The sequence below is a fragment of the Ipomoea nil genome, unplaced genomic scaffold (assembly GCF_001879475.1).
Source record: "Ipomoea nil cultivar Tokyo-kokei standard unplaced genomic scaffold, Asagao_1.1 scaffold0642, whole genome shotgun sequence".
NCBI classification, from domain to species: Eukaryota; Viridiplantae; Streptophyta; class Magnoliopsida; order Solanales; family Convolvulaceae; genus Ipomoea; species Ipomoea nil.
Genome location: NW_017617070.1, coordinates 4,324,056 through 4,349,040, shown reverse-complemented (window position 1 = coordinate 4,349,040; position 24,985 = coordinate 4,324,056). Strand labels below are relative to the sequence as shown.

The following is a 24,985-nucleotide window of genomic DNA, read 5'->3' as shown; positions in this document are numbered from 1 at the left end:
CGCACATTAACATTACACATTCACGCACATTAAGTACAAATCTCAGGGCCAATACTCACGCACATTGAGTACAAATCTCACGCACATTAATCAACCACACAACCGCACGGGAAGCATTCAACCGCACATGAACCTTTCACTATATATATATATATATATATATATATATATATATATATATATATATATATATATATATATATATATATATATATATATATATTATTTTGGTTTTAATTAAGTGGTTTGGTTGGATTAAATAATTAGAAGTACAGTTGTTATTCAACCAAACTTTGTGCTTAATATAAACATGTATTGATGGAATACATGATATTCATTATATAGCATATTCAGTTATGGTACTCATACTGCTCAGTAGACACCAATACACCATATGTGGTTCTGAGTCTAGTATAAGGCAAAATATGGCTAACGGTCTACAGTTCAAAAGACGACATAATGAGAACATCAACTATGGATAGAGATCAACACGGCAACCGCTTCCGTTTATACGAGGTCAAATTTCGCGTATGTTATTATTCAGTATCGTTAGATTATTTATATCTAACATTTGGTATCTGAGCATTCATAATCTCTGTCTGGTTGATTGTTTTGCCTAAAATAACATTAATTTGAATCATATACATTGAGTTTTAGTATATGTCTTCATTCTTTAAACTATATACGCAAAAGTATATCTATTCAGTAAGGATATACGTGTATGTTTTGAGTGAATTAATTACGATTGATTCTACTGAAATTAAGTATAATTTTGATTTGTTTTTTCAAAATTATTAAATCTGATCTAAAATTACCTTATGCTTGCCTGAATTTATCGGAGAATTTTCAGATTTATTATCCAGTTTCGGTATTTGATTTATTGTTTTTCTTGCTACTACTACTGGGGAAGTAATTGGTAGCTACAATTAAAAAAAATGTTGTTCTTCCCTTCTGGTTAGTTATGGCGCCGATTTTCTAGAAAAGACAATATGACGACGACGGTGACCTTTGTTGGCCGCGAGAATGACGGAAGTAGGCGTGGGCGGCGACGGACGTTGGCGCTGCGAAGAGGGGAAACTGTGGTGGTGAAGCTGGGTTTCCGGCACATCATTTCTCTCTCTCCTCATCCAGGCGGTGCCAACTCCAGATTGCTGCTGTTTTCCATCGTAGCTTCGGACGTCTCTCACGGCAGCTATGGTTCACGTCTGTGATTGAGGATGATGGTGACGACGGGGTGCATTGAGGATGATGGTGACGGTGGGGTTCTAGCAACAAGGCTAGCTGGGTTTCCAGCGAATCGTCGCTAATCCCTCTCCTCCTTCAGGCTACGCTGTCAAGACCTTTCCATCACCTCCATTGGCGGTGCAGCTGGTAGGGTTTGGTGGTCTTAGTACTTTCAAAGCGCCCCGCCCCATTAGGCATGCCCCACCGCAGGCCTAATTTTATGCGAGCATTTGTGGGCCGGCCAGCGAGCTAGAGTTCATTCAACCCTAGCCTGCCTCAAGCGGGTTAGCAGGCCCGACGGGCCAACCCGCAGACTTTTCAATCGTTATACCCTGCACCACGGTGCACAAAGCACTGTGCACCCCGCGCCTCCCAAAACGACGTCGTTTTGTTAAGTTATGTGGGGAATCGACACAACATATATAGTGTATGTGTTTTATGTTATATAATTATGTACATTCTGGTATACAATTATGTTTATTTTTTGTACAATTATGTACATTCGAACACGCGATTTTTTTAACAGTTAAAAGTTTATGTACATTCTCATATACAATTATGTACATTCTCATATACAATTATGTACATTTTAATATACAATTATGTACATTTTCAAAACATGAATTTTTTTTAACAAATTAACAACAAACACGAAAAGGCGAAATTTTCAAAAAAAAAAAAAAAAAAAAAAAAAAAAAAAAAGTGCAAAACAACGTCGTTTTGCACCAGGGCGCACAATGGAATGTGCGCCCTGATGCACGATATAAATTGCCGAGACTTTTTTTGTTTTTAAAGATTAAAAATCAATATTTTTAAAATGTTAATTTTAATGTTTTATGTATTTTAAAAGTTAATATTTTTAAAATATTTAATGTTTTATATATTTTAAAAATTAATATTATTAAAATGTTAATGTGATATATATATATATATTGTTATACAGCAAGGCAGCATTCTGCCTTGCTGTGTAACGTATATTTAATATTTATGCCCCATTAGGCCTTCATTTTCGCGGGCCTATTTTTTCATGACCCTAATCCGTTGTATCGAGAGCGGGTGCGCGCCAGCTCACGGGTTTCAGGGCATTTTGATAGTACTTGGTGGTCTTCAACAAGCAAAAGATGATGATGAGTTATAATTTTTGAGTCGGTCAATACTTAAAAAATAATAATTCTGAACCTACTTTAGTTATTGGGCTTGCTTTAATATTTTCTATCATCATATTTGGACTTCTTCTAGTTTAGTTTATTAATTTCTTCTGAAATATCTCCGGGGATGAGATGCATGTGCTTCTTCCAAAAACTAATATTGGGAACGAAATTGTAAGCACAAACAGCACAACTAACAGTGAGTTATAACTCTTCATTGAACTGTTAATTGTTACTTAGAGTTAATTTTACCGGAAGTCCCTTATCTTTGGTGGCAATTCCAAATTTAGTTCTAGACTATTGTTTTTGTCATTTTACATCCCAGACTATTGTTTTTTGAACACTTTTAGTCGTTTTCATAAATTTTTTCTATTTTTAATAAGGACATTTTTGTCTCTTCATATTTTTCTTTTGTTATTTTTCCGGTTTCAACTAGTTCAATTGGTTTAGGACTTTACTGAATTACCTAAAGTTCTAAAACAATTAAACTGGTTGAAATCGGAAAAAATAACAAAAGAAAAATATAAAGAGACAAAAATGCCCTTACTAAAAATAGAAAAAAATCATGAGAACGATTAAAAGTGTTCAAAAAACAATAGTCTGAGATGTAAAATGGCAAAAACAATAGTTTAAGACTAAATTTAGAATTGCCACCAAAGACAAGATACCTCCAATGAAATTAATTGTTATTAGTTATGATTTCTCACTATCTCTGCATGTGCTTGTGTGTAGGCGTTAGTATATAGTGCAGAAATATGGACAATGAATTGAACTAGTCATATTATTAAATAACATAATTAAAAGAGTTTTTTATCAAAATAGTCCCTCGACTATTACGAAATTATTAAATTGGTCCTCGACAATTTTTAGTGTCTAATTAAGTCCTTCGACTTTAAAAATGTTAACCATTTTGGTCATCCGTTAGGTCAGGTGTTAGAAGTCTGTTAAATTAGAGGGTATTGATAGAATTTCACATGAATCTAACTCTTCACCGGCACTGCCAACCTCCTCCGATTGTTCAAGATGTACGATGACGAAGCTCCTTGACGGAGGCAACAAACCCCCTCGTCCATGGCCTGAAATTTCAACACCCTAAATCCAAACCCAAACTTCTTCAACACCCTAAACCCAAATCTCAAAATTTCAACTGCTGAGCAAAATAGCTTAACAAAACCTAATGCCAAAAACTTTCCAAACTTCTTCAAAGTCACCGAGCTCTGCGACGGCGGCGACCTCTACGTGAGGGTATTGCAGTGGCGGCTGTAGGAGCCCATAGCTGCCGTAGTTTTTCGGCAGCTAATGTTCGCGATCAGCTTCTGCCACCGCGCCGGCGTCGCGCATCAAGACGTGAAGCCCGACAACGCGTGTTGTTTGACGCGCAAGGGAACCTCAAACTCGCCGACTTCGGGTCGGTGGAGTGGTTCTGAGGATGAGACGGCGGCCGGATGTCGGCAGTGGTCGGGACCCCGTATTACGCGGCGCCGGAGGTGTTGATGCGCCGGAAGCTAAGGATCTGCTTAGAAAGATTATCTATAGACGGATATTCTCAAATTGAACTTGGAGATTTTGGCCTTCCTTTTCGTGTTTCGATATTTGAGTAGAACTTGAGCAAGATATAAAGGATGGTTGAGAAGAAGTGACAGAGGCGGAGTTGGGGTCCCGGCAGTGGTGGCGGAGGCATTTACATGGCTGAAGGAGAGAAGGGAGGTCAGAATCCTCTGTGTTTTCACCTAGGAAGCCCTAATTTTTCTCCTATTTTGTGCTATGCTTTTCCTTCGCCTATTTTGTTCTATGTTTTTCGTCGATCGGAATCTTCTCTCCTTCGTGTGTTTTTCACCTGAAGGAGAGAAGGGGGCTCGCTATGATTTCACAAAATTGGGGATTTCCCCCCTTCGTTTGTAAACAAATGGCATGGGCAATCCGGGCAGTCCGGTCAGTGAGTGAAATTACAGCAATGCCCTCTAATTTAACAGATTTTCAACACTTACCTAACGGAGGACCAAAATGATTAACATTTTTAAAGTCGAGGGATTTAATTAGACACAAAAAATTGTCAAGGATCAAATTGATAATTTCACAATAGTCAAGAGACCATTTCGGTAATAAACTCTAATTAAAATTATCAGCTGAATAAATGAATCGAACCATCATTAATGAAAAATTAAGTACGTACGTTTCAAACAAAAACGGATTCATTACGTTAGTATAATTCACTAATTAATTTGTAGTATTTTTTTATTTTTTATTTTTTTATTTTTTGTAATTGATAGCAAAAATTTTGATATATAGAACAAATATTATTTAGCTTTGTGTTCATTAACATTTATGGAACATTATGAGCCTACTACGAGTGAATGAAATAGATGTGATGTATATGTAGTTCAGTAGTTTAGTGTTTAATTATGTTCATTAAAGTTTAGATATACGTTGAACAAATATTATGAGCATAGCGCAAAATGAATGTTATTAAATAAGATGTGGATTAAGTAAGATGCAGATGTAATGTAACTTTATGTAAAATTGAGGGATTTAATTAGTAAAAAAAAAATAGTCAAAAATCAAATTGATAATTTTACTATACTCAAGGGACTATTTTAATAATTAACTCTTAATTAAAAGGAATATATAAATTAGAATTACATATAGAGGTGAAGACATGAGTTCCCAATCTTTCATTGCATAACTACACATAAGAAAGCAAGCATTGTTTGTTGTCTAATAGAAAACAAAATGTGTGTAAACAATTTCTAATTTATTATTACTATCAATAAGTACTCCTAGTTAGCAACAATATATTAAAGACATAATTATGTCTCAATCAAAATTATATTCCTTATTTATGTTCATATTTTTATTGCTAATCATTTTGCACATTGTGCTTTTTGAGTTATACTATATAATTTTTGGACCAAAATACCCCTACCGTTATAATTTCTGTTATCTTTTCTATTATTGTTACCATGCACATGCATCAACAATATATTTCTTATATTCTTTAATGATAATAATATTTGAAGACATTATATATAAGATTAATATAATAAATAAATTTGATTTCATACATATTTTAATTAGTAAGGATTAATTAGTTTTTTTCTAAAATATAAATATTGAGCATATGTTTTTTTGTGCATTGCGCATCGAAAAGAGTAGTTAGATTTTAATAAAATGCTAACAACGTTCATTAAGCAATGTACATTTATACAATCTTACACATTCCAGTTTATACCATATTGCTAAAGGTTCAGCATGATCGGGAAAATAATAAAGATTATAATAAATACAGCGTCCGATTTCCTCTGTCAGAATTTTATTAATGTCTTTTGAAATATCTCCGGGGGATGGGGATGGGGATGGAGGTGTGTTTCTTCCAAAAACTAATATTGGGGATGAAATTGTAAGCGCAAACAACACAACAATGAGCTTATAACTCTCCATTCTACTGTTAATTAGTAGTTATGTTTTCTCTCTATCTCTATTTTATTATTTGGGTTGTCTTAATTAAGAATACGCTCCAATGATCTCTGCATGTGCTTGTGTGTAGGTGTGAGTATATAATGCAGAAATATGGACAATGAATTCAACTAGTCACATTATTAAATAACGTAATTATAAATTATCAGTTTATTAAATGAATCTAACCATCAATAATGAAAAATTAAGTATGTATGTTACAAACAAAAATTCATTCATTGCGTAAGTATAATTCATTAATTAATTGAAATTTTTTGTAATTGATGGCGAAAATTTTGATCATATAGAGCAAATATTATTAAGTATTTTTTTAATTAACATTTATGGAACATTATGAACCTACTATGAGTGAATGAAAATACATATGATGTCTACATAATTTAGTATTTAACTATGTTCATTAAAGTTTAGATATATGTCGAACAAATATTATTATGAACATAGTACAAGAGGAATGTTATTAAACAAGATGTAGATTTAATGTAACTTTATGTAAAGTAAGTTTTGATTTTATAAATAAATAAATAAATGTATATAAACGGATCCTCTCTCTCTCTCTCTATATATATATATATATATATATATATATATATATATATATATATATATATAGAATAATGCTCATATGTGGTCATGTTGTTAGGTGTGGTCGTGTGACGGAATTTCAGAATACACTAACAGTATTAATAACATGCACCAACAGTGTAAGGGAAACACACCACAATGAAATGTAAAAAAATACCAAAAAATACACAACAGACCCAAAAAATACACCATATAACTCACAAAGCCCAATGGTACGTGTATTTCCGAACACTATATGGTATTTTTACGCACACCTAATGGTGTGTTGTTGGTGATCCGTACCTAATTTGTGTGCGTTTTTTGTGGTACATTTTCTAACGTTGATGGTGTATATCTTACTTAACTATTGGTGTATTCTGAAATTCCGCCACACGACCACACCTAACAACATGACCACATGTGATCACCCTATATATATATATATATATATATATATATATATATATATATATATATATATGTGTGTGTGTGTGTGTGTGTGTGTGTGTGTGTGTGTGTGTGTAAAAAGTACAAATACGGCGATGTCCTTAGGTGCGGCGGTGTGGCGGAATTTCATAAAACACCAACAGTGTTAACAACATGCACCAACAGTGTAAGCGAAACACACCACAATGAAATGCAAAAAAATACACAAAATACCTAAAAAAAAATACACCATATAACTCACCACACCCTAATGGTGTATTTCCGAACACTGTATGATGTTTTTACACCTAATGGTTTGTTTTTGGCATGGTTGCAGTAGGCGCTAGGCGATAGGCGCTAGTCGGGTGCCCGGGCAACGCCTGGCGCCTAAGCAGACTAGGCAGCGCTAGGAGGGCGCCAAAAAAATAGTAGGAGACTTGCATTTTAACAATTTTAATGAGGCTGTTTTTAACATTAAATCAAATAACACATCCAAATAAATGAAATAATGATAATTAATAAATCATAATATCAAAATAATATTAAAAAATAAAAATACTCAAATACTTCAATTATCCAAAGATTCAAAGTATCAAACTAGTCTACGGACAGCTGGACCAGACGAAATCGGTCAAAATCGAAAGAAAACGACCAACTCAGCCGATTTTGACCGATTTAACCCCATTTTGCGGCCTAGCCGGCCGCCCGATTTTTGGGCGCCTAATAGTGAAAGCGAAACGGCCTAGGGGTGCCTAGCGCCTAGGCGCCGCCTAGGCCGATTTTTACAACAGTGATTTTTGGTTATGCGTACCTAATTTGTGTGTTTTTGTGGTGCATTTTCGTAACGTTGATGGTGTAAATTTGCTTAACTATTGGTGACGTCGCACCGCCGCACAAGAAGGGTCAGTTGCACCTGAACTTAACCATATATATATGTGTGTGTGTATATATATATATAATTCAATTCCCGTGCGGTAGTTTGGTTAAATCTGAGCCACTGATCTTGCTTAAATCAACGTTCAGGATTATCAAAATTTAAAAAAAAAAATGCAGTGGCAATTTGGTCATTTTTGTATCTAGGTCAAATTTAAGTTGAGTGATTTTTGTGTTTAAGGTGCATGGGCCTAGTGCTTGTGCATGTGTTTTGTGCTTAATGTGAGTAGTGTTGAAACTTAAGGAGCGTGGTTTTTGTGCTTAAGGTGCATGGATTTTGTGCTTAAGGTGCGTGAGTTTTGTGCTTAATGTGAGTATGTAGTTGTTGAAACTTAAGGTGCGCGATTTGTATGCTTAAGGTGCGTCAATTGTGTGAAACTTAAGGTGAACCATTTTAAAACCTTAGTTGCGTGGTTTGTGTTTTTAGGGTACTTTGTTGTGTGCTTAAGGTGCGTGGTTTGTGTTCTTAAGGTGCTTTATTTGTGTGCTTAAGGTGCGTGATTTGTGCTCTTAAAGTGCGTCATTTAATGCTTAAGGTGCGTCAACCGCACAGGAAGCTATACCTGCACCTATATATATATTGTGTGCTTTCCGCCTGTATGCACTGTCGTTCATGAACGTGTGCACACTGGCTCAAATACTGTGGATTCACATGTACATACTACGGATGTGTGCACACCCACATTTAGGTGGGTGCACTGTCATCCACGGATGCATGCACACCGGCATTTAGGTGTGTGCACGGTATATGTCCACATATTTGTATTTTAAGGGTGTTTGCATGTGAATGCAACCCTACACACACACACACACACACACACACACACATACACACACACACACACACACACACATATATATATATATATATATATGTATATATATATATATATATATATATATATATATATATATATATATATAGGGTTGAGTTCACAAGATGACAGTAAGATATGGAGGACTGCGCAGACAAATAATGGGCACACGACAAATTAGTATCAGGCACACAATTTAATACACAATGGCACACTAGGCATACATTTTCACGGAATGAAGAAGCTGAAGAGAAGGATGAGAAAACAGAAAGATATTTTATTCAACTTCCATCAAGGTAACAAAGAAGTTATATATACAAACGGCAACTAACAGAAAGGTGGTTACTAAATCTATTAGGTTAGTTACAAGAAGTACTGTCTAAGTTGTTGCCTATTGCATGAGTTGATATCCCCCCGCAAGCTGGAACGAATATGCAATGAAGATTCAGCTTGGAGATTAAATCACAGGAGATGCTGGGAGCCTTAGGTTTTGTAAAAACATCTGCCAACTGGTTATAAGTGGAGACATGCAGCAGCTTTATTGTTCCATTCTGAAATTTTTCCCTCACAGGGTGACAATCGATCTCTATATGCTTCGTTCTCTCATGGAAAACCGGATTTTCAGCAATAGCAATAGCTGATTTACTGTCACAATAAACCAAAGTTGGAGGGTTGTTGTTTATTCCCAAGTCTTGCAGTAGATAGAGAAGCCATTGTATTTCACACGTGACTGTGGCTAGGACTCTATATTCTGCCTCTGAGGAGCTCCTTGATATGGTTACCTGTTTCTTGGACTTCCATGAGACTAAAGAAGAGCCAAGGAAGATGCAGAAGCCTGTAATAGATCTCCTTATATCTGGGCATGCAGCCCAATCAGAATCAGTAAAGCCCCTAATGTGCAAGGGAGAACTGGATGAGAAAAACAATCCTTGAGCTGGAGCTGATTTGATGTACCTTAATACTCTATGGGCTGCTTGCATGTGAATGTCAGTAGGAGACTCTAGGAACTGAGATAGCTGCTGAATGGCATAGCTTATATCAGGCCTTGAGATGGTTAAATATAGCAGTTTGCCTACAAGTCTTCTGAATTGAGTGGCATCTGAAAGTTTGTTATCATTACTCTTGCTGAATTTTATAGATGTGACCATAGGAGTCTTAGCAGGTTTACTATTCAGAAAACCTGTTTCTTCTAGCAATTCCAAGATATATTTTCTTTGAGAAATGAAGATGCCTTTGTTGTTCCTTTCCACTTCCAATCCCAGAAAAAACTTTAGAGGACCAAGGTCTTAATGTGGAAAACACTGTCAAGATGTCCCTTGATCTGTTGAGCTCTGCTCAGATTAGGACTTGCTACTACAACATCATCAATATATACCAACAAGGCCACAAAGTCTTCTCCTGGGCCTCTAGTGAACAAGGAAGAATCAGAAATACCCTGTTTGAAACCCATGCTCAGCAGCTCATGAGTTAATTTTATATTCCATTGTCTAGTAGCCTGTTTAAGACCATATAAAGACTTCACCAGTCTGCATACCTGTCCAGGTTTTGAAGAATTAAAGACAAGAGGTAATCTCATGTACACTTCTTCATTCAGATCACCATGTAAGAAGGCATTGTTTACATCCAATTGATCAAGATTCCAACCTTTGACAGCAGCAACATCCAAGAGCATTCTGATGGTGGTTATCTTGGCCACTGGACTAAAGGTGTCCAAGTAATCCAGTCCAGGCGTTTGAGTATATCCCTTGACAACCAACCTAGCTTTGTATCTCTCAATTGTTCAATCAGCTTTCAATTTGGTTTTGTATACCCATCTGCAGCCAATTGGGACTTTACCAGGTGGAAGGTCTGTTAGTTCCCAAGTGTGGTTATCTTGCAGTGCTTTTATTTCACCTTCCATAGCCTTTTTTCAACAATCATGCTGTATTGCCTCATTATAAGTCTTTGGTTCTTTAGCTTCCATAATGTTGACTGCAAAAGCCTTATACCCTTGTAATAGACTATCATAAGATATGACCTTTGAAATGTGATGAGGAGATGTTTTCTTTGCAGTGACACTTTGGCATGTGTAGTCACTCAGGTAGGCAGGTGTTGTTCTTGTTCTTGCTGACCTCCTTGGTTGTGTTGTATGTATGAGATCTGGAACTGTAGGATTCTCCATCTGATCTGGTTGTGCAGATTGAATTTCAGGTTTAGGATTGTCTGACAAGAAGTACTGATCCTCAGTATCCATATGAGGTGGGGCATCTGAGGGTAAGATTAGTCCTGCTGGCTCAACACTTGAATGCTGGTAGGGAAAGGAGTTCTCATAGAAGCTGACATCCCTAGACAACAAAATCTCCTTGGTCTGCAAATCAAACAGCTTATACCCTTTAATTCCATTAGCAAATCCTAGGAAAATGCATTTCCTAGCTCTTTGTTCAAACTTATGCCTTTGGCAGCTAGGCACAAGAGCAAAAGCCAAACAACCAAAAACTTTGAGATGATGATACTGTGGAACTTTATTAAACAAGATCTGATATGGGATCTTGTTATTTAAGGCTAATGATGGAAGCCTATTGATCAGATAGACATCATGCATAATGCAATCTCCCTAGAAGGATTCAAGTAGGTGTGCTTGAAATCTAAGAGCCCTTGCTACTGATAGAATATGACCATGTTTCCTTTCAACAACACTGTTTTGTTGAGGATTATAAACACAAGATTTTTGATGTAGAATCCCTTTCCTTTGATAGAACTCTTCCATTAGAAACTCTTTGCCATTATCAGTCCTTAAACATTTTATAGATTTGCCAAATTGTGTGTTAACCAACTCATAGAAGTACTGTATAAGTTGTCTGACTTCATTCTTTCCTCTCATGAGATAAATCCAAGTAGCTCTACTGTGATCATCAACTAAAGTTAGGAAATAATGATGACCATAGATAGTGGGAGTGTGGTAAGGCCCCCATATATCAGCATACACCAGGTCAAAACAATTATTTGTAGTAGATAGACTATGCTGAAAAGACAAAATCTTTTCTGTTTTACAAAATGACAATTCTCACAAACAATTGGTTTGTCATTACAGATCTTATTATCTACATTATGTAACAATCTAATTTTCTTTTCAGAGGCATCCCCTAGTCTTGCATGCCAAAAACTACACAGATTTACAACAGTTTTGGACTGAACAGGAATATGAAATACAAGCTGATACAGGCTTTTCCTTAGCTCAGCTAGACCAATCATCTTCCCATGGTGTTGACCCTGTATAACACACTGATTAGAATGGAACAACACTCTGCAACTTGAAACTCTTATCAATTCTCCAAGGATATCAAGTTATAATGAAAGTTGGGCACACACAAGACATTCACCAAAATCAATTCAGCAGAGAGTTAGACAGTCCCAATATGAGATACTTGAATATTTTGTCCATTTGGTAAGTCAACATACACACCTTGAGTTCTCTTAGGGTTCTGCAATAGATCAATGTTGCACACAATATGATTTGTGGCTCCACTATCAAGAAACCAACACAGTTTATTCTCTGTTAAGCTGTTACTACACAGTTTACCTTCCATTCTTGCATCTGGGATGAAGTTGGCTGCTATAGCATTGACATGGGGGGCATGTGCACCACTTAGAGGGGAACTGCTGATTTTTTCATGTTGCATAAATTCCAAGAATCTCCTATAATCTTCATGATTAAAGGTATTACTGTTATCTGAATTTTCAGTTTCTTGCAGAGAAGCCTGTACTTGATTTGCTGATGCCATACCCTTGTTTCTTGGCTTCCAACCAGGGGGATACCCATGCTTCTTGTAGCATTTCTCAATGGTATGCTCTGTATAACCATAGAAACTGCACACTGGCTTCTGTTTTTAGTTGGAGAAATACCTTTTGTTGTTGCCTTCAATCCTGGTGAAGAAAGCACTAGCACCTGTTGTGCCATCTGCTAGGGGGTTTGAATCAAAATTAACTTGCCTCTCCTGCCGTGAGACCATGGAGAAGGCCTCACCAACATCAGGCAATGGCTTCATCAACATGACCTGTCGCTTGGTGTTTGAGAAGTTATTGTTGAGACCAATTAGAAAGGCTGAGAGCATGTCATTCTCTAGGTGAGATATGACCTTCTCAGATAGATTTCTTCCACGTCCACAAGTTGGTGAGCACTCACAGGCAGGTACTGGCCTCAAAACGAGTAACTCATCCCACAATAACTTCAATTGACTGAAATTCGTTCACAGACAATGTACCTTGCTTTGTTTGATATATTTCAGCTTGAATCTCAGCAATACGAAACACATCCTGTTGACTAAACCTCTTCTTCAGATCCTTCCAAACCTCTTCTGCTGTGTTGATCCACAAAACGCTTCTGCCAATCGTAGGGGAAAGAACTCTAAGGATCCATGAGAGAACCATGGTATTGCACTGATCCCAGTAGAAAAACCTAGGATCATTCTGAGTGAGAACTGGCTGCGATCCATCCACGATCACCATCTTGTTTTTAGATCTTAGGGTTATTTCCATGGCTCTTGCACATGGATGGTAGTTTGATCATTCTTCGAGTTGAGTTGTGACCAGCTGCAGTGACATACTCTCATTTGGATGGAGGAACAGGGGATCGGTGCGATCTCTAGGATCAAAGGCCACCGGATTTGCAACAGGAACTGCTGCTGGAGTTGGAACTGGGCTGCTGTTTATTGGAGGAACTCCCTGGTTCGAGGTCGTTGCTTGCTGCACCATGTTAACACTGGGTATTCGCCAAGCCATGATTATGGCTCTGATACCATTTCACGAAATGAAGAAGAAGCTGAAGAGAAGGATGAGAAAACAGAAAGATATTTCATTCAACTTCCATCAAGGTAACAAAGAAGCTATATATACAAACGGCTACTAACAGAAAGGTGGTTACTAAATCTGTTAGGTTAGTTACAAGAAGTACTGTCTAAGTTGTTGCCTATTACATGAGTTGATATACATGTAAAAATCAGATTTCGAACACATGCTCTATTAATTAATATACTTATGCACACGACATATAAACTATGACACACGACTACATTCGGCCATGCACAAGACATACAAACTAATGGCACACGACTACATCTGTCCTCATAGTCCTCTATAATATAGTTGTCATCATTGGAACTCAACTATATATATATATATATATATATATATATATATAGTAGGGTTCCAATGAGAACACTTGTTTAGGTGAGAACGTGAGAACGAATCGTGTGCATCCATCTAATATTATTTAATGGTCTAGATCAATCGAATTTGCACACACTTAATATCATTTGCACACATTTAATCCGCGTTCGCATACATTTAATCTAGACCATTAAAATTAATTAGATGGATACACACGATGTGTTCTTACGTTTTCACTTAAGCAAGTGTTCTCATATGATCCTATATATATATATATATATATATATATATATATATATATATATATATATATATATATATATATATATATATATCAACGAGCATTTCATCTTGAATGAATCATTAATTACTAATTTTAGGTTGAATGTTGTGATCTTTTATGATTTGTTTTGAAGATCATGTATTAAATTTAAATTTTTCAATAATTGTTGCATATTTTTGTGCTTTACAGTGCACATTTTTGCGTTCTAGTGCACATTGTTATGCCTTCCAGAGCACATTGTTGTGTCTTCCAGTGCACATTATTGTGGATTGCATGTAGAAAAATTTCATCGCACCAGATCAGATTTAAAAAAAAAAAAATGGTGGCAGTTTCGTAATTATCACCAACTTTACTATGCAAACATGAACACTAAAATTTGCAATTTTTAGACTTTTTCAAGTTTGCATATTTAGTATTAATTAATGTTTTTCACATTTAGTGTTAATATTTTGCATATTTAATTTAGTATTAAATGTTTGAACTTGCAAAAATGCAAAAGTACATTGCAATTAGGGTTTCGAGTTTTGAGTTTATATGATCGAGTTTTTGTGTTTATTTGTTCCATTGGTTAACTTTTTACTGCTTAAGGTCTAACATTTAGAGTTTAGATTTAAAATTTAGCTTTTTCTTTGATTTTATAGAATTTACCAGTTTATAAAAACTTAACATCACACACCTTCAATTTATAAAAATGGCACACCTTAATTAAGTGGTACAAATACGCACCTTAAGTAGTAAAATCACGTACCATAAGTATAAAAATGGCACACTACCTTAAGTGTAGAACTTATGCATTTTGAGTTTATAACTGATACACTTTAAATGTTAAAATGACACACCTTAAGCTATTAAAAGACGTACCTAAAGGTTTAGAATGACACACCTTAAGTTAGAACAAAAAACAAACCATAACATCTCACTGAATAACTGACGCATCTTAAACACAGAAACCATGCACCTTAAGAAGGAACATGATGCACTTTAAGTACAAAAATTATGCACCTTAAGTTTAATTTGACCAATACGAAAAATGACCAAATTGCCACTGTATTTTTCTTAATCTTTGTTAATCTTGAACGTTGAATTTGGTCAGATCAATGGCTCTCATCTCACTGCATGTTTCACATGGGTACAACATCTACATTTGATCTCTTATATATATATATATATATATATATATATATATATATATATATATATATATATATATATATATTAACAATCATGTCTAAGCCCTTTATTTTAATCTTACGGTTCATGTTTAATCATTTTTTAATAGTTTTTTTTCGCTGATTGAAGTTTATTTTGGACTAGCAGGGTTATTTTAGGTACTTTAGATGGTGTACGTTGGTGGAAGGTGAGCATTTCTCGCTGGGTCTTCGGATTCTGAACTGGTGAGTTGTATTTTGGACTCTTTCGTTGACGCCAAGATTCCTCACACCCAGATTGCGAATCGCTTCTGATTTCCCTTGTCTCTTCTTCAGCTCTCCGTCTCAAATGGTTGGCGGCGATGATAAGAACCTCAAACGTCCCCGTCCGGCGACGAGGTTGTCCGCTACTCTCCCTCGCTGGGGTTTCTTTTCCACTAGAGACTTCTCGCATACAATGGTATTCTTCTCCTCCATCGATTTCTTCTCGATCGATTTCTTGTTTGGTTTGCTTTGTGTGCACATTTACCGCAACGGCGGAATTCGTTGAATTTGTGTTCTTTTGCCCGCAGAGATGTTCCGAGCAGTGCGTGTTTACCGGATAACCAGAGGGAGTGAAGAAACAGAGGAGAAAGAATACCTGCTTAGCAATCGGAAATATAAAAGTTTTGGGGAAAATAGTGGGTCCAGAGTGCTAACATTGTACGGGTTCGATGTTCCAGAACAGCGCGGGGGTTAACAATGGCGTCTGGAAATGCGTCTATGTGTTCTCATAAGCTTTCCTAATAATTAATTAGCTTACTCTCTCTCATCTTCTCAGACCATGTCTGCCCCTACTTTTCTTGAACCAAACCCTAATGAGTGAATTCCATTTTTGGTCCTACTGTTATAGGGGCGTTTTCAATTTTAGTCCACTTTAATTTTTTTGCCATTTTACAACCATTGTTATTGAATGTGTTCTACGTTTACTCCACCGTTAATATTTTCGTCAAGAGGTCGTATAATCAAAGGGTATTTTGGTCTTTTATGTTTGTCTCTTCTCTTTTAATCCAGGCGCTTCGTTCTCCTCCTCCGATATTCGAAGATGGCTCTTCGAACAACGAGAATGGGAAGCCAAAGCTACATCGTTTCGTTCGTTCCAACATGGCCCAGCGAGGTTTCTTAGGTTTTAGGTTTAATGTTCTCATTTCTTTAGTCAAACATAGCCGTGGATGAGAAGAAGGGTCAAAATACCCCTAGATTACACGGCCTCTTGATAGAAATACTAACGGTGGGACTAAAAGTGGAACACATTCAATAATAGTGGTTATAAAGTGGCAAAATAAATTAAGGTGAACTAAAACTGGAAACGTCCCTATAACAGTAGGACCAAAAATGGAATTCACTCAAACCCTAATCTTAATTACATTCCTCCTTTTTCCTCAAACATAATCCCAGATTATGATTACTGTTATCAAGATTTAGATTTCTTCTGTGCTGAGCATCATCATCTTTTTTTTTTTTTTTATGATTTTACATCATCCAATGATAATACCTTTGGGTACCCATCATTTGATCTATCACAAACTCCTTGTCTTGCATGAGAAAAGCAATAATCCCACCACTGGAAGCTCAAGCTGCTCATATAATGGAATGCCAACTTCTACCAATTATATGCCAGTAATGTTAGTCCCCCAAGATTTTTTTTATAAATATAATTAAATTGAAATTATTATTTTATTTATAAAAATATCACTTTTTTTTATAATAATTGATAATTTTATTATTTGATATTTTAAAATTGGTCATAAGCATTATAATTAAAGAAATCAAAATACTGTAACGAATGTTATTATCATATTCAACTCAAATCTACCGGTAAAATAATTGTTGTCGGGTGACGTTCTTTTTTTTGAGGGGATGCAACATAGTATAGTTACAACTCCAAAAGAATCCTTCGTTATTTTGTGTTTCTAAAATCATGGAAAGAATCTAATTATAATATTTTCTTTTAATTAGTTGTTGGTCAAAATTACACTAATAACCTTTAGAATTAATTAAAATTTAGATGCACATTAAATTGATAGAATATCTTGACCATTGATCATTAAAAGTTTAATAGATTGAATTAGTTCTTAGGTTCCTACCTAAATAGTGGTTCTTACTTGAAGTCAACCCTATATATATATATATATATATATATATATATATATATATATATATATATATATATATATATATATATATATATATGAGTTAATACCCAAAATGGTCCCTCGACTATGCCATAATTACCAATTTGGTCCTCAACTACCATTCTTACCCAATTAAGTCCTCAACTATGTAACTTTTACTCAATTAAGTCCTCAACTATACAATTTTTACCCAATTTAGTCATCAACTATACAATTTTTACCTAATTTAGTCCTCTGTATTAATTTGACTGTTTGTTGACTGTCAAAAGTCGGGATAAAATTATAATTTTACAAGATTTCTCCTTCCTCTTCATTTAGCAGCGCCAAACCATGCAGCAATACACTCCAATCAGATTTCGATCGTCAAAAAATCGTTGGAAATCAAATCCATGGGCTATCCGATGCATAACCACTACTTCGATACTGACAGGTTTAGAACCCAACCGGAGCTTATTGCTACATGGTTTGGCGTTGCTAAATGAGGAGGAAGGAGAAAACTTGTAAAATTACAACTTTATTTTCACTTTTGACAGTCAACAAACAGTCAAATTGACAAAGGACTAAATTGGGTAAAAATTGTATAGTTGAGGACTTAATTGGGTAAGAATGATAGTCGAGGACCAAATTGGTAATTACGACATAGTCGAGGGACTATTTTGGGTATTAACTCTATATATATATATGATCACATAAAATAGTCTCAACAGGTAAAAAATGCAGACAATTTTCAGCCGTAGATGCAATCCAAATCAACAGTCCAAATTGAATTTTAATTAAAAATGTGCGGTAGCATATTTGCAATTTTGAGTAAATAAGTCAGCTTGTCTTTTGTATCCGAGTGCACATTTTTCCTTTCTTCGAGTGCATCATTTTTATTTTAGTACTTAGTTTCTTCTTTGAGTGCACATCTTTGTGCCTTTGAGTGAAAATATTTGGCCTTCAAATGCACATTTTGTAGCCTTCAAGTGCATGTTTTCCTTTCTAAGAGTGCATAATTAATTTTCTTCGAATTTTTCCTTTTAGTGTCCTTTTTTTCTCCCTTGATTTCTTGTGATCCTCTTTATGCTTTCAAATGCTCAATTTAATGCCTAAAAGTGTATGTGTGTTTTACTATTGTGTAAAAATTAAAAAAAAAAAAAATTTAGCATTCAAGCGAACCATTTTTTCCTTTCACTGTAGATTTTTTTACCTTCAAGTGCACATTTTTATGTCTCCAAGTGCATGATTCTTTGCTTTCAAGTGCACAATTTTGGGCAGTATTTGTTATATCTTGTGCATTCTTTTCAATAATATATAACTAAATTTCTAATAAAATTTATGAGATTTACAAACGATTTGTATGGGTAATTGGTTTAAAAACACTTAAGTTGAATAACCTCCCTTTTTGGTACCATAAATTCCATCAATTGCACATCTATTTGCCTTCGAATGCAATGTTTTTGCCTTCAAGTGCACATATTTTTACCTTCAAGTGCATGATTTTGAACTTTCAAGTGCACATACCGCATTTTCGCACGGGAAGTGGCATGTGCAGCTGATCCTAAACACACACACACATACACACACACACACACACACACACACACACACACACATAGGGAAGGGATCAGGTGCCGGGAGAGCTTCCCGTCCGGTTGTGCGGCTGTATGCATATTAAGCATTAAACTGAGGCACTTTAAGTACAAAACACACACACATAAGTACACAAACAAAACACCTTAAGAATGCAAACTCACGCACCTTAAGTACAAAATGTTGGTCCCGATAGAATGAGATGAGAGTCTAGAGGGGGGGGGGGGGTGAATAGACTCTTTTCGTTAGAAGCCCTAAACGTCACCTTTCGGTGTCTTGGCGCAACGGATAAGATAGATTTGTTTTAGATACTTTGCACGAGTTTGCGTAATTTAGACAAACCTTTGGTATCGATAATAAAGGAATGATATGAGAGCAAAAAGAAAAGCGTAAGTAAAGAGATAGAGAGGACACGAGATTTTATAGTGGTTCAGCCAATGTTGCCTACTTCACTCTTCTTCCACAACTGTTGGAAGGATTGCACTATCACTCTTAGTACAAATACACAAAGACTTCCTTGATCACTAAGCCGGACAGCCTTCGTAGGTTTTTCAACTCCTCGAGTTTACTCCGCCTCTATCAACTTCTTCTCCTGAGTTGAGGTTGGTAGAAAATGATTTCTTGAATTTTCCAACGATGAGGTCTTGACTCTGAGATATGATTGCTTCAAACAAATGTCAAGACTTCCTTGAGGTGTAAGATAAAAGATTCTTCAAGTAACTCAACACCTCAAAATTGGTTCACAAAAGCTTTTAGTAAATTGTAGACTTTTCAAGAGCTTTTGTAAGTGAGTAAGTTGAGTGATAATGAACCAGCACCTTCTTAGTTGATGAAGGTGAGTTTATATAGGTGATGAAAATCCATCCGTTGGAGGGAGATGAGATTTTCGAACCTTTTAACCAGTGGACAAGGACCGGGGAGCTTCATGCATTAAATGCTCCATTAATGAGGTTGTACCATGTAGCCGTTGAAGGTATGGAAAGCATTGGGGTTTTGTCCTTTAGCTCCAAGAGATGGTACATCTTCATTTAATGCTTCTTGAAAAGTGTGTCCCATAAGATGAAGTCCTTATTGTCCTAGGATGTTGTCAAATCAGACAGGTGAATCATTCTTGTCGTTGTTGAGGAGAAGTAATGCTTGATAAAGATCGTCTTTCACCAACACTGTCCTTTCGTGCTTGTTGACAACTCCTGCTTGATTCTTGTTGTTGTTCTTCATGTCTCATGTCTTCTTTCGCCTTGGAGACCCTAACATCTAGTCATAACTCATTTTCGTGTGTTTGTCTAGCTTAACACGAATTACAGAGGAGTTATGGCAACTTTCGTCTAGGACGAAAGCAGTGATTAAAAAAACTAATGGTTAGGGGTTTACTTTTCTACATTACATTGGTATCATCAAAATCCTAATACAATGTTCCTAACACAAAACTCACGCACCTTAAGCACAAACCCCACGCACCTTAAGCACAAAACACACGCACCTTTAAGTTTCAACAACTACTCACGTTAAGCACAAACCCACGCACCTTAAATACAAAACTCACGCACCTTAAGCACAAAACCCACGCACTTTAAGCACAAAATCCACGCACCTTAAGCACAAAATTCACGCACCTTAAGTTTTAACAACTCACATTAAGCACAACCCCACGCACCTTAAGCACAAAATTCACGCACCTTAAGTTTTAACAACTTACATTAAGCACAACCCCACGCACCTTAACACACACATATATATATTGAAAATATTTATATTTATGAACAATTTGTTATTAAATATTTAATTTGTAGGAACATTTAGTGAATGTTCAACGAATGGATTAACAATATTTTTTCAATATGATTACTCTCGAGAACTATATATGTTCAATTATTGTTAGAACAAAATATCGCTCTGTTGCATTCAACACATTCATGATTGATTAATTTCAAATCAATCCTTCTATACCAATAGACCAGTGTAATACAAAGGTAAAGAAAATGGTGAAAATACAAGTAAAGTTAGTTATCTCAGTCTTACAATGAATCAATGACGTATTTAAAGGTGTAAAAATTCTTTGAATCTTTGATAATTTTCTTTAATAGCATATTATATTGCATGTTTGCTCTTGTTTTGCAATGAAAGATAGAAATAGGTATATGACAAAGAATATTTCATGCCAATTTGTTTTAATTGAACAAACTTCAATTCATTATTTTCCATAAATGAATATGTCTATTTTCTTTTTTTTTTTTTTCATATTTACTAATACCTAATTTCATATCCACATCTGTAACTACATTTACATTTTTATATTCTACAATGGCAGTAGTGAGCTCTTGATTGCCCACCATTACATATGCATCGAAATTGGGATACTAATAATCATTATAATTTTTTTCAAAAAAAATCATTATAATTTAATTCACTACATACATTGTACGTAATATAATATATATATATATATATATATATATATAAACAAAATTTATGTTTTAATAATAATTACAAAGATGAATGTTTGATTTCACAATTCAAGTGCCAAGCACCGTGTGCTCAATTGACATTTTTATGGTTCAATAGTTATGCTATGGACCCGAGCAGGACTGCTCCAATCATTTTATAAGTCCGGGGCAAAATAAAAATAAAGACCCTTTAATATATGAAGTTAAATGATTTTATGCGTGTTAATTGAAAATAGTTAAATGATAGTTTTGAATTTTTGTAAACATATAATTTTTTTTATTAAAAAAAAAACAATTTAGAATAGCATTAGAGTAGTATCCATTCAAACTTTGGGTCCCTATATGAAGTGTAATTATAAATAGATAAGTATATCATATGGTTGTAATTGTTAAGTAGATTTAAAACTAATAAATAATTTTGAAGTCATGAATTCAAATCTTTGCATATGAAAGTAGGGGTGTAAATGAGCCGAATCACTCGGTCGAAGCTCGGCTTAACTCGGTCAAAATCGAGCTTGAGCCAAACTCGAGCGACTCGTTTAATAATCGAGCTCAAGCCGGGCCTGAATATTCTAGGCTCGTGGCTCGTCGAGCCGCTTGCGATCTGTATAATATATAATGTATATAATATAATATAATTATATTATACGTAGTAATATATAAAAATAACAACTAAAAAGCTCAAGATCGAGCTCGAGCTCAAGCAGAGCTTCCATTAACAAGCTCGAGCTCGAGCCTGGTCGGTTTGTTTGCACCCTTATATGAAAGCATTTTTTTAAGTTCATCAAAAAATTAAAAAAAATTAAGTTAGGAGCCCCTCCCAGCGGTGGGCCCAGGGCGAGTGCCTATCTCGTCTGCCCTCAAGGTTACTGAAGATTCACAATTTACATATTCATAATTTAAATTGTGATTCAGTATGTAAATTGTGAACATTGAGTATATAAATTTGTAAACATTTCAGTATGTAAATTGTGAATATTTAGTATGTAAATTGTGAACATTTAGTATATAAATTTTTTGAACATTCAATAGGTAAAATGTGAACATACAATATATAAATTATGTATATTTGGACCCAAGTCCACCTTGCAAGGTGAACTAGGGTCCACAGAATAATTTGCCTTTGTGTCTCTTTTTGAAGGAAGATCACATGACCGAATCCCGGAGGTGGTCTATTTACTCTTTAGGTGATTACTGAGCAAATACTACTTTGTAATAGAGACAATAGTATTTTTAAAAAAAATTAATAGTAATATCTTCTCAATTCATTTTATCCGCTATTCATTTTCAATATTTATTTAATCCATATATATTCTCACTATTTTCTTGTAGTGTTTGTTTTATCGGTTTGTGTACATTCAATAAAAAATTAATCTAGTATCGATATAGTGTTTTAAATAATAATAATTATTATTATTATTATTATTTTTTTTATTGTAAGATTGTAAGATGTATTTTGCAATTAACACTATACAATTGTAATTAAGATTATTTTGGGTATTTTATGTGGAACACATATGAAATGATCATATTTTAAATATATTAGACTAATTACTAATGTTGTCTGTTTTTCCTAGCTATAGCTAGTTCCCTATCCACACATTTACATTCTATATTTTGCAATGGCAGTGAACAACTTATTGATGAACTCCACATGCATTGACAAACGTTTATTAATTAAATGTTCCAAAAATATCAATCTCTCCATCAACAGTACAGTTTGATATTGTGAGTCCATTAATAAATTAATAAGATCGAATTGGATTTGCATCGTCAAGATACTGCAAAGAAAATATCAAATTATAATTTTCCAAGTATATATATTAAAGTAATTATTTAGAAACCAAGATAATATACATAATAATTAATGAGCTCGCTTTTAAAGTTAATTGTCTATTTTATAACAACTTAGTTTATAGACATCACATGCATGCAGCTATAACGTAACTTGAAATCGTAATTAATTAATTAATTAATTAATTAATTAATTAGCTTTGTTTTATGGCTAAATATAAATTTAATTAATTAATTTGGCCACACATGTAGTTAGTTGTGGTGTTGAAGTGCTTGAGTCCCAACTAGCTAAGATGTGTTTTTGTATACCACATTGTGTGTGTGAGTTATTTTTAAAAAATAATTTTCCACTAAAATGGCTATTTTCGACATCTAGAAATTGTGATTATAAACAATTTTTAATCCAATTTATTGGCTAAATATGTTATATACCTTAAGGGCCGCATCTCCAAACCAAGCAGAAAAGGAGAGATAGTAATTGAATGGGAGAGAAGATAGTTTCTCCACGTACGGAGAACTTTCTCTCATATCTATATATTTATTGAAAATATTTATATTTATAATCAATTTGTGCTGATAGTATTGATTGCAAATATTTATATTTATGATCAATTTGTTATTAAATATATAATTTAATTTGCTGGCACTTTTAGTGCATGTTCAACGAATGGATTAACAATTATTCTTGAATATGATTACTACTCTTGAAAACTATTTATGTTCAATTATTATTAGAATAAAGTATTGTTGTGTTGCACTCAACATATTCATGTGTGATTAAAATTACAAATCAATCTTCCTATACCAATAGACCAATGTACACTACTGGAAATTATGGAATTTCCGACCACCTGAAAGTGATCTTAAATCAAATCTAAAGTAAAAAGTGGTCGGAAATAGCTATAAAGATTTTTCCGGATACCAAAAGTGGTCGGAACAAGGCTTTTGACATGATTTTTGATCATTTTCAGGTGGTCGGAAATTGCATAATTTTCAGTAGTGTGTAATAACCAAGGTAAAGAAAGTGGTGGAGATGTAAGTAAAGTTAGTTATCTCACAAAGTCTTACAATAAGATGCAAGTAAAAATTCTTTGCATGTTCGCTCATGTTTTGCAATGAAAGATAGAAATAGGTATATGACAATGAACATTTCATGCCAATTTATTTAAGTGAACAAACTTCAACTCATTGTTTTCCATATATGAATATATATGTCTATTTTCTTATTTAATAATTCCCAATTTCCTATCCACATGTACCTACGTTTACATTTTTAGAAAGCTATTGATCAATTTTATAACAATTTAGTTTATAGACATCACATGCATGGAGCTATAATGTAACTTGAAATGGTAATTAATTAATTAATTAATTAGCTTTGTTTTATGGCTAAATATAAATTAATTAATTTGGCAGGACACATGTAGTTCGTTATGGTGTTGAAGTGCTTTAGTCCCAACTAGCTAAGATGTGTTTTTGTATATATGCCTATACAATTCGTATCTTATGTTCAAATTATGATGGTATTCTAATTAATCAATATAGATATTCAAATATTAATATTAATATGAATATAAATTTCACGACCGTAATATATATATAGGATTATATTCAAATACAAACAACCCTTAAAATACAAACGTGTGGATTGCTCAGGATCGTTGGATTTTGGAGTTGGATGGATAGGATTGCTTCAAATATTTCCACCTCTTTAAATTCGACATGGTTGTTTTTATTATTAGTCAAGGGTAATTTTGGGTTTTTACTCTTTGTGTAATTTAATTAAATTCGATTCTTTCGTTTCGACTCTTACCCTGGGGTAATTCCATGCGTCTGCAATT

General features: G+C 34.5%; 1 long non-coding RNA gene across 1 annotated transcript; it reads left to right on the top strand.

The window, feature by feature from the left end:
• The first annotated feature begins 3,166 nt into the window (after window positions 1-3,166).
• On the top strand, window positions 3,167-17,681 carry LOC109174377. Its single transcript, XR_002053073.1, has 3 exons — window positions 3,167-3,241; window positions 3,313-3,315; window positions 17,671-17,681. It is a non-coding gene; the product is annotated as an uncharacterized LOC109174377 (long non-coding RNA).
• Window positions 17,682-24,985: the final 7,304 nt, after the last annotated feature.